Source organism: Oncorhynchus kisutch, linkage group LG1, assembly GCF_002021735.2.
Source record: "Oncorhynchus kisutch isolate 150728-3 linkage group LG1, Okis_V2, whole genome shotgun sequence".
Taxonomy (NCBI): Eukaryota; Metazoa; Chordata; class Actinopteri; order Salmoniformes; family Salmonidae; genus Oncorhynchus; species Oncorhynchus kisutch.
This window is the reverse complement of record NC_034174.2, coordinates 51,080,491-51,086,559: the sequence shown is the minus strand read 5'-3', so window position 1 is coordinate 51,086,559 and position 6,069 is coordinate 51,080,491. Positions and strand designations below refer to the sequence as shown.

The 6,069-nt window shown below is 43.1% G+C and overlaps 1 long non-coding RNA gene across 1 annotated transcript; it reads right to left on the bottom strand.

The window, feature by feature from the left end:
- Nucleotides 1–1,455: 1,455 nt before the first annotated feature.
- Nucleotides 1,456–4,936, bottom strand: LOC116374385 (uncharacterized). The gene is made up of 3 exons (XR_004210293.1): nucleotides 4,825–4,936; nucleotides 3,623–3,708; nucleotides 1,456–1,610 (listed from the first exon to the last, which is right to left on the bottom strand). It is a non-coding gene; the product is annotated as an uncharacterized LOC116374385 (long non-coding RNA).
- Nucleotides 4,937–6,069: the final 1,133 nt, after the last annotated feature.

The window sequence follows — 6,069 nt, the reverse complement described above, 5'->3', positions numbered from 1 at the left end:
TGTTGCAGCTCATTCCAGTGGGAGTGTCTATGACTGAGTCTTTGAATGAAGAGATTGAGATAAAACTGTCCAGTTTGAGTGTTTGTTGCAGCTCATTCCAGTGGGAGTGTCTATGATTGAGTCTTTGAATGAAGAGATTGAGATAAAACTGTCCAGTTTGAGGGTTTGTTGCAGCTCATTCCAGTCTCTAGCTGCAGTGAACTGAAAAGCGGAGAGACCCAGGGATGTGAGTGCTTTGGGGACCTTTAACAGAATGTGACTGGCAGAACTGGTGTTGTGTGTGGAGGATGAGGGCTGCAGTAGATATCTCAGATAGGGGGAGTGACGGCTAAGAGGGTTTTATAAATAGGCATCAACCAGTGGGTTGTGCGACGGGTATACAGAGATGACCAGTTTACAGAGGAGTATAGAGTGCAGTGATGTGTCCTACAAGGACCATTGGTGGCAAATCTGATGTCTGAATGGTAAAGAACATCTAGCCACTCGAGAGCACCCTTACCGGCCGATCTATAAATTATGTCTCCATAATCTAGCATGGGTAGGATGGTCATCTGAATCAGGGTTAGTTTGGCAGCTGGAGTGAAGTGAACGATTACAAGTCTACATTTAACTTTAGCCTGCAGCTTTGATATGTGCTGAGAGAAGGACAGTATACCATTTAGCCATACTCCCAAGTACTTGCATGAGGTGACTTACTCAAGCTCTAAACCCTCAGAGGTAGTAATCACACCTGTGGGGAGAGGAGCATTCTTCTTACCAAACCACATGATCTTTGTTTTGGAGGTGTTCAGAACAAGGTTAACTTCTTATGGCTGGGAGCAGTATTGAGTAGCTTGGGTGAATAAGGTGCCCAGAGGTGCCCAGAGTAAACTGCCTGCTACTCAGTCCCAGTTACTAATATATGCATGGTATTAGTATATTTGGATAGAAAACACTCTGAAGTTTCTAAAATTGTTTGAATGATGTCTGTGAGTATAACAGAACTCATAAGGCAGGCAGAAACCTGAGAAAACATCCAACCAAATCTGAGGTTGGTCGTTTTTCAACTCATTCCCTACTGAAGATACAGTGGGGTATTGGTCATGTTACACTTCCTAAGGGTTCCACTAGATGTCAACAGTCTTTAGAAACTTGTTTGAGGCTTCTACTGTAAAGGAGGGGCTCATAACGGATCTTTGAGTCAGTGGTCTGGCAGAGTGCCACAAACACATGACGCTCGTTCACGTGAGAGGTAGCTCGCGTTCCATTGCTTTTCTACAGACAAAGGAATTCTCAGGTTGGAACATTATTGAAGATTTATGTTAAAAACATCCTAAAGATTGATTCTATACATCATTTGACATGTTTCTACGGACTGTAACGGAACTTTTTGACATTTCATTTCATTTGAACGCGCTTTGTGAGGTTGGATTTGTTTACAAAATGTGCTAACAAAAGTAGCTATTTGGACATAAATTATGAACATTATCGAACAAAACAAACATTTATTGGGGAAATGGGATTCCTGGGAGTGCATTCTGATGAAGATCATCAAATCAAATTAGACCTCGTGACTTCAGTCTTTCTTGTGACTCGAATAATAGTGACTTTATCCCACCTTTGCAAGTAACCTTTTAGAAATAAAGACAAGCACAAGAGACAAGAGACAAACAATTACAAGCCATTATCAACCATTGCCTAACAGAGGTAAAAAACATATGACAAACAATGTTAATCTTGTTAAACAGGTCAAAAAAGGTATGTAGAATGGGCATGTATACCAATATTAACATACTGTACATTCTCATACAAACACACATAATTACTAGCTAGCATTACTGTCACATCCTGACCTTGGTTCCTTTTTTTATGTCTCTATTTTAGGTTGGTCAGGGCGTGAGTTGGGGTGGGCATTCTATGTTTTGTTCTATGTTTGTATTTCTATTTGTTTGTCTGTCAATCGTTGTCTCTGATTGAGAACCATACTTAGGCAGCCTTGTTTCACCCTTGAGTTGTGGGTAGTTGTTTTCTGTCTCTGTCTCTGTACCAGACAGGACTGTTTCGTTTGATCCGTTTTTGTTATTTTTGTTCTAGTTTTCAGTGTAATTAAAAGATCACGTACCACGCTGCACCTTGGTCCTCTCCTTTTTCCCCCGCCGACAACTGTTACAGAACTACCCACCACAAAAGGACCAAGCAGCGTGGTAAGAAGGAGGAATGGACATGGGAGGACATTCTGGACAGGAAGGGATCCTACACATGGGAGGAGATCCTGGCTGGAAGGGATCACCTCCCATGGGAACAGGTGGAGGCAGCCAGGAGAGCGGAGGCAGCAGGAGAGGTGAACCAGCGGTACGAGGGAACACGGCTGGCAAGGAAGCCCGAGAGGCAGCCCCAAAAATGTATTGGGGGGGGCACACAGGGGAGATTGGCAAAGTCAGGTAGGAGACCTGAGCCAACTCCCCGTTATTACCGTGGAGAGAGAGAGACCGTGGAGAGAGAGTGACCTGGCAGGCACCGTGTTATGCGGTGAAGCGCACTATGTCCCCAGTGCCATACATAGCCCGGTGCGCTACATCGCAGCTCCTTGTATCGGCCGGGCTAGAGTGGGCATCGAGCCAGGAGGGATGAACCCGGCTCAGCGCATCTGGTCTCCAGTGCATCTCCTCGGTCCGTGTTATATGGCACCAGCCCTACGCACTGTGTCTCCCGTGGGTCTGCACAGCCCAGTGCGTCCTGTGCCTGCGCCCCGCAAGTGCCGGGCTAAAATCAACATCCAGCCAGCACGGGTTGTTCAGGCCCTTAGTTCGAGACCTCCAGTGCGCCTCCACGGACCGGTCTATCCTGTGCCTCCTCCAAGGACCAGGCCTCCAGTAGATCTCTCCAGCCTGGTGAGTGTGCCACAACCAACGACACCTGCCTCTGATTGAGAACCATACTAGGCCAAACACATCGAAATATAACAACATGGAAAAAAGAACATTGACTACCCACCCCAACTCATGCCCTGACTAACCCAACACAAAGACATAAAAAAGGAACTAAGGTCAGAACGTGACAATCATGAACACGTACCACGCTGCACCTTGGTCCTCTCCTTCCTCCACCGCCGACAACCGTTACAATTACTCTACCTGATACACTACAAAACTGTACTTATGTATCTTGAGTAGTGCATAAACTGCCCATTCACTACATAATCCCTACACGTCTCCACATAGTCACTACTGCACAAATAGGTTTTGTGTAGTAATTCAGTAGTACTTCTTCATGAGGTTGAATCCTGGTTCTGGTCACAATCCGAAGCATGTTGTAGAGCGCTTGACATTTAAAGGTAATTTCCAATTGAGTCTTCATCTGCAGTGCTTACGTCAATGCGATCTCGGCGAACAGCAGGAACATTGTCTTTAAAAGGCACATTGTCGACAGTGTTCTGCAACATTTTGAATCAAAGCCCTAATGTCTGCAGAGCTTCAGGGAACCAGCTCGGGTTCCTGAGCTGTTTCCCAATGCAGACTGAGAGGAGAACAATATACAGAGGCATCTTGTGTCAGCTTCCTGAGTAGTCCCATAATGTCTAGTAAATCTCTCTTCTCTAAACACACTGTCTCTGAAGTCTGATAGCTCCCCAAGAGACACTTACCAGTCCGCATCTGTGGAAGAGTTGACGGAAACGGCACCCCACCCACACGCTTAAGACAATATGCCAATTGTCAAAGTGGAAGAGGTCTGTAAAACAGACTGTGTCAATACAAAGGGTATTACGCCAACTTGTAAACAGAACGCCTGTAGAGAGTGGGGTAAATACTAGGGATGTGCATATTTCCCTTTCAAAACAATTCAATACGTGTCTACATGGGCTCTCAAACGATACAGGAACGCAAAGTTTTAGTTTGAATTATCCGTGAGATTCGGTTTTATTGGAGAATAAATTGTTGCGATTCGTTCAAATCTATGCAATTTGTTCGAAACGATTCAATTCATTCTAATCGATGCGATTTGTTGCATAAACATGCATTTTCTATTCTAAATGTAAATCTGTTGCTGATGGAGCTCATGAGCTAGGCCTCTCTGAGCTGGATCAGTCTGAGCTGACTTCTGCCTGTGTGTGTATAAATGATGTAAGCCTATGGTGGATGTATTGTGTGTGTGTAAATGATATACAGTATGTCTATGGGATATACTATGTACACACCTGATCTGAGCCATAAGGCAGACTAGGCATCTAGCACCCCACTACCACTGTCAAATTAGGCATATATCCCCCCCACATATATATTAGGCATATACCCCCCCCCCCCCACACACACACACACGTTTCCTCTGAAATCACCATCACCCACTAATGAGCTTGTCATTTTTGCAGATTAAGTGTTTGAGCTAGTAATATATCAATATTTACTGTTTAAAAATTAGATATGACGACGTAGTCAATGAATATATAGCACAACTTTGGATTACACCCCTTCTCAAAATCGAATGGTGAGCTCTTTTCTCCTCCCGCTTTGGCCATGCAGTGCGCCTTGCTAAAGTGGTCCCTCGTTATTAAATTATGAACTTTACCCTGTATATCTAAAAATAGGACAAAACTACCAAAACTATTGTTGATGGTGAAGCTGAACAATATAAATAAAAGCTATTGTAAGCCCTGTTCAGCAGGTATCACTAGATGAGCGTTGTGTCTCCGGTAGTTTACATTTTATTCTGGTTAAACACAATTTTCAACAGTGTATAGATAAAAAATAACCTAGCAAATTACATAGGTTGTCACTTAACTAATCAAGCCTAATACCACGCAAGCCATTTTAGCATTTTAATGTGCAAGATCAGGAACAGGCTACCTACCTCGCATTGGTCAGCCTGCGAAGCTGGGCACAGTGGGCAGTTTGACTAGGCTACTGATATTCGCTAGGGTTGTTCAGCATGCAAAATGACTTGTAGATCAATAACTGTCAACACAGTTACATGCAGTTCGACACTGAAGGAGATGTCAACACAGTTACATGCAGTTCGACACTGAAGGAGAGGACGTATCAGTTGTCACAAAAGATTCGGTATTTTCGAAAGGTAGAAAGTAGTATGAGCAAAATAATTTTGTAAATCATCAGTTTGAATCGATTTTGCAGTCATATCTTAAACATTTGAATCGCGGACCAATGCGTATCGGTGAATTGTTACATCCTTAGTAAATACTTATCAACAGATAACGATTTAGCATATTTTTTTGCGATGATCTGAGCGAAAACTAAATTGAGAGGCAAATCAGATTTATTTTATTTTATATATTACAGTCAGAGCAACAGAAACAAAAAACTGTTCAGTTGTGCACTTGTATGACAATAATTTCTGACAATGTCTATGCTAGCACTGGTGTTTACCCCCATTCACAATGACATTGTTTACAAGATGATGTCCCTGGTTGCCCTCAAGTCATTATCTAAGAACTGTGTAAAAATATTTTCTGAGATCCTGAAATATGTCCAAGCCTTCATTATCTTCACTCAACAATGGATACACAGTGTTCCGGCTATGGACACTTTGAAACAGCTCCTTTGATTTACAGTGACAGTAAAAGTTTCAATGACTGACGACTGACGATAATTACATGCATGGCCCCAAAAACTAGTAAGCAACATTCCAATCATAACTGTTGGCCCCACAATAACAACTTCAAGCCAATAGTGTCCTCAAAACTCAGGCACTTAGTCTGTTTAGTACAGTCAGTGCCTTCCTCCTGCCTCTTTCCATTCTTAAAATGTTCTAGTCATGTCTCACCTCATCTAACATTTTATTTTTGAGCATTGGTAAGCCCCCATGTTTGGCAGTATAGTATAGTCCACATGTTCAGTGTCACAGTGTCACCATAGTGACCGTGTAGGGTCGTAAACAGATATTCTGAAGGGAGAATAACAATGTTATGTAAGGCACTGTAAAATAAGGGAGAAGGAGGGGCTGCACTGATGGGGGGGGGGCATGTTGGATAACAACTTATGGGTTAAAGGTCAACAAGCATAGCGGAGGTGACGTGATGAGATGTTAAAAAAGATTCCCCTGTCATAATTTACATTTGACACCTTTAAAGAAGGCTAA